This window comes from Lynx rufus, unplaced genomic scaffold (genome assembly GCF_022079265.1).
Source record: "Lynx rufus isolate CCGP_SWC_20201006 ecotype Redwood Valley unplaced genomic scaffold, mLynRuf1.p SCAF_4, whole genome shotgun sequence".
NCBI lineage: Eukaryota > Metazoa > Chordata > Mammalia > Carnivora > Felidae > Lynx > Lynx rufus.
In genome coordinates, this window is record NW_025814856.1 from 55179449 (window position 1) to 55184717 (window position 5269).

General features: G+C 48.8%; 1 non-coding gene across 1 annotated transcript; it reads right to left on the reverse strand.

Moving 5' to 3' along the window:
* Positions 1–3639: 3639 nt before the first annotated feature.
* LOC124525215 (U6 spliceosomal RNA) lies at positions 3640–3741 on the reverse strand. Its single transcript, XR_006965436.1, has one exon. It is a non-coding gene; the product is annotated as a U6 spliceosomal RNA (small nuclear RNA).
* Between the last annotated feature and the right edge of the window lie 1528 nt (positions 3742–5269).

The following is a 5269-nucleotide window of genomic DNA, read 5'->3' on the forward strand; positions in this document are numbered from 1 at the left end:
ATCACCATCTCCCAGACATACCCAGGCAGGCCTAATTCCTCTGCATTCCTGCCCGGGCCTCTCACTGGCTGCCTTCTTATATTTGGTTATTTTTCCCTCCCTCCCCAAACACAACAATTCAAAATATTCCCAGCTCCCAGACAATAAACAAAGCCAGAGAGGCGAGCTCCCTGGCTGTTTTGTTCCCACTTATGGCCTGATCCAAGGCTGGCCTGATTGGGCCCTCGGGACTGGTCATCTGAGCCAGGCAGGGTGGGCCCCAGCTCACAGGCCACCCCAGCTCTACTCCTGGAATCCCAGAATCCCTCAGCTCTGAATGGCCATAGGCACCCTCTGAGGCCACTTCCCCTGGGAAATGGAGGCTTCAGAAAGGGTGAGTGACTGGTCCCAGGACACACAGCAGTACTGAGAAGGCCTCAGTCATCTCTTGCAGTCTGGCAAGGGGAGAGAATGAAAGTTTTCTGAGCTCCTAGGCTCACAAGCATGATCTTTTCGACCCTTTCCAGTAACTGGGAGGAAGGAACCCATGTAATAGATGAGGGAACTGAATCTCAGAGATGATGAGCCACTGACTTGAGGCCACACAGTGGAGCTAGGATTCGAATCCAAGCATGCTGGACTCTAAGCTATGAGCCCTGCTCCTTTCCATAGGCCAAAGCCAAGAGAAGAGAGAGAAGCAGAGGGAGGAGGAAGAAGGTGACATCAGGGTCAGAACAAGGGTGAAGAAGATGCCTGGTTTTGGACATGTGCCGCATGACCTCAGTTGCTTAGCAGGTGAGCATAGGTGACGAAGTGTGGGACAGCTGCCTGCATGGACCCTGATTTTTGATATGGATGGTCCAATGGAGCAAGAAGAAAAAACTCTTGCAATCATCACTTGGGTTATAACACTTGGTATGAGCTAAGTTTTGTCCAGGTCCAGTTGCTTGAAGCATAGTAATAATCTTGCACAGACTTCACTTGGCTATAACTTCTATGGGATCAGAGCACATACAGGCTGTGTCTGTTTGCTCATCCTTGAGAGTTTAATACGCCTGCCCTACATCCATGCACTCAGCTCCTGGCCACCTAGGCATGACCTGGGGTTGCTGGGTGGGACTGGGAAGTCCTTTCCTGGAAAGAACGTAGGAGTGCAGCCCAAATCCAGACTGGGCCACCAGTGCTCTGTGACCTTGGGCAAATCACTGAACTTTTCTGGGCTCGGTTTCCTCAAACATGAAGGGAAGATGGCAGGAGGGAAAATGGCCATCCCTGAAGTCCTAATCATTAGAGATACCTCGGAATGAGACATTTTGGGTAATAATCAGGTTTTCTCTTTTCAATTCCCTTTTTATCCCTCTGATAAGCCGAGAAGTCTCAGCTAGGTGCCTGTGTATCTTCAACACCCTTTGTCATTTGCTCATGTCCTTTTTCTTTTTCTTTTCTTTTTTTTTTAATGTTTATTTATTTTTGAGAGAGAGAGAAAGAGAGAGAGAGTGAGCGGGGAGGGGCAGAGAGACGGGGAGACACAGAATCTGAAGCAGGCTCCAGGCTCCGAGCTGTCAGCACAGAGCCTGATGTGGGGCTTGAACCCACAAACTGTGAGATCATGACCTGAACTCAAGTCAGGCACTCAACTGACCGAGCCACCCAGGCGCCCCTCATTGTCTTTATTTTTAAGGAGCCTTCTATTTATGGAAAGGATTATGGTCTTCCATTTATAGCAGTGATGGGAGGTTTACTTTTAGCAAATTGTATGCAAGTTGTTTGAAAATGAGTTCATTTGAAGGAAAAAAATGAAGTGAGCAGTGATTTAGGAAGATATATCAGTTTCCTAGGGCTGCCTTAACCAACTACCACAAACTGCTGGCTTCAAACAGCAGAAACCTGTTCTCTCACACTTCTGGAGGCCAAAGGTCAGAGATGGTGGTGCTCCCTCTGAGGCCCTAGATAGATAGTATCCTTCCTTGCCCCTTCCTAGCTTCTAGTGGTTTCCATCAATCATTGGGTTGTCCCTGCATCACTCCAACCTCTGTCTCTGCTGTTACATGACCTTCTCCGTGTGCATCCCTGATAGCCCATCCCCCTGTGTCCTAAATTCTCTTTTTCTTTTTTTTTACTTAAAAATTTATTAAAGCAAAATATACATAAAATTTTCCATTTTAACCACTTAAATTCATAGTTCAGTGGCACTAAGTACCCTCACACTGCTGTGCAAGTATCACCACCATCCATCTCTGGAACTTTTTCAGCTTTCCCAGTTGGAACTCTGCACCCATTAAACAAAGCAATTCCCCATTCTGCTCTCCCAACCAGTCCTCGGCAACCACCATTCTACTCCTAGACTATTCTTTTTAATGTTTATTTATTTTGAGAGAGAGAGAGTGTGAGCGAGGGGGGGGGGCAGAGAGAGAGAGAGAGAGAGAGAGAGAGAGAATCCTGAGCAGAGTCCATGCTCAGCACAGAGCCGGATGCGAGGCTTGACGTGGGGCTTGAACTCACAAACCGCAAGATCACAACCTGAACAGAAGTCGGACACTTGACCGACAGAGCCACCCAGGTACTCCTCCTAGACTACTTTTTGACTCAATTTCTCTTTCACGTAATAAAAGTGAGGGTCCACTGCTAACTATAGGATTGCTTTCATATACGCAGACTTTCTTGCATGTACATGGTTAAGTTTATCATAAGAAAGGCAAGAGAGAATGGGGTTGGAGAAAGAAAGGAGACAGCTGGATAGGGATTTTCATACTGGGCCTACTATCCACAGGCCTCAGCAGCCCTGCCACCGATCTGCCCAATGGTCTCATCAAGTTGGTCTTTGGAGTCATTCCGTGTTACAGATCTGCAGGCAGGTTTCATAGCTTCCCTGCTGTCAGCACAAGGCTTTTCATAGTACTGCCACCCCTTAATGCCCTCAATGATCCCATCCATGGTGAGGATTCTGTTTAGGGTCCTGGAGGCACCTTGCACATTCCCTTCCTGTGCCATCATGGTCCTGGCAATGAACTTCAGATGTTTTGCAATGACCTTGGGATTTAACTCTTCACTCTGCAGGACCCCACATCCTCAGGAACCAGCCACCAAGAACCTAAATCCCCTCTTCTTATAAGGACACCAGTCATGTTGGATTAGGGCCACCCTAATGACCTCATCTTACATTGATTACATCCGCACAGACCCTATTTCCAAATAGTCACACCCACAGGTCCTGGGAGTTAGGACTTCAACATATCTTTTTGCGGGGGACACAGTTCGACCCATACCAAACAGGTGAGTTGTTGTAAGGAAACACTTGTACAGAGGGACCTAATGGACAAAGGTTTGGGGAACTCTGCCCTGGCCTGAAGAGCATGGGAAAGGGAGTCAGGGGGCCAGAATCCGGCCCCAGCCTTGCCCTCACGATGGGAACTCCTTGGGCAATCCTGTTGTCCCCTTCTCTGAACCTCGGTTCCCTGGAGTTTTCCAGCTGGGTCCCACAGAGTCCCCGAGGAACCTGGGGAGACCTGGGGGAGGTCAGAGAGGGCAGGACTCCAGACCCCCCAGTATTAGCACCACTTTGCTCCAACTGTTATTGGGACAGTGGGGAAATCTCTTGTTTGACAAAAAGGCACCAAAATAACTTGCAAGATAAGAACCCTTTATTAATTCATATATTTTTAAAATAGGGAACTCTTCACAGATTTGCGTGTCACTTTGTGCAGGGGCCATGCTAATCATCTCTGTGTCTTCTACCTTTAGCTGAAGTGAGCACTAAAACACTTTAAAACCACTGGGCTGGTGAGTCCGAGCGACTCCTTGTACCCGCTCTGATTTTAACTCATTCTCTTCCCTGGACCAGGAAGGGAGGAACAGCCACTGCTCACTGCCCGCTTTTCTCTGGGAACAGAGGGTCTATCTGCACAGATTTTGCCCTCAGGAAAGACCCCGGTCTCCAGGCTCCCCTCTGAACCCCACCAGAGAGGAAGTGGAGGAGGTAGCTCAGCCTTGGGGCCCTTCCCTCACAGGCTCCAGCACCCGAGGGACCTTTCAGTTCCCATAATTTGTTAATTTGCTGCTGAGGGTCTTCCTGCCACGGGGAGTTTGTGCACGCTGTTCCCTCTGCTGTTCCCGCTGCTGGGGAGGTTCTTCCACCCTTTCACCTGCCTGCTGTACTCAAGCTTGGTCCCGCCTTCAGGGAAGTCTTCCCTGATCTCCCCTGACTAGTGAAGCACCCCCGCACCCCCACCCCACAACCAACACGGTTTTATAATCTCTAGGATACGGCTCATCCCTGTTGTGCATCAGACTCGCCTTGGCAGCTTTTTAAAAATACCCATTCCGGGGGAGCCTGGCTAGCTCAGTCAGTGAAGCAGGCTACTCGTTTTTTTCTTTTTAATTTTTTTTTTTAAAGTTTAGTTGTTTACTTTTGAGAGAGGGAGGGAGGCAGAGAGAGAGAGAGAGAGAGAGAGAGAGAGAGAGTGTGCACATGCATGCGCACCATGGGAGAGGGGCAGGGAGAGAGAGAATTCCAAGTGGGTTCTGCAGGGTTAGTGCAGAGCTCCATGTGGGGCTTGAACTCAGACCCGTGAGATCATGACCTGAGCCAAAGTCGGACGCTTAACTGACTGAGCCACCTGAAGCATGAGACTCTTGATCTCCAGGTTGTGAGTTTGAGCCCCATGTTGGGTGTAGAGATTACTTAAAAAAAAAAAAAGCCATTCCCCAGGGCTCCCCTCCTGAACTTCTGATTCCTTTGGTCTGGCGTGAGACCAAGAACCTGCATCTTAAGCAGCTCCCCAGTTCATTCTTTTTAAAATTTTTTATGTTTATTTATTTTTTTAAAGAGAGAGGGAGCGGGAGAGGGAGAGAAAGAAGGGGAGGGGCAGAGAGAGAGGGGGAGACACAGAATCGGAAGCAGGCTCCAGGCTCTGACCTGTCAGCACAGAACCTGACGCGGGGCTGGAACTCACGAGCGGTGAGATCATGACCCGAGCCAAAGTCGGATGCTCAAGCGACTGAGCCACCCAGGCGCCCCTCCCCAGCTCATTCTAATATGCAGCCACGGTTGAGAATCATGACTAATAATTATAATGACCCACATAATCATAATTCCCATAGCCAGCAATTTTTTGAAAGACAAAAATCTAAAAACAAACCTGGGGGCAAAACTAGAGATTCTACAAAGCTATCTAGAAACTCTATTTAGCCCCTATAGCACTAGTCATAGCTTCACTGTAGACATATCAGTTGGGCTGCCTGGAGGGGCTGCTCCAGACCCTGTCGGGTGATATGTAACATACGGTATAGG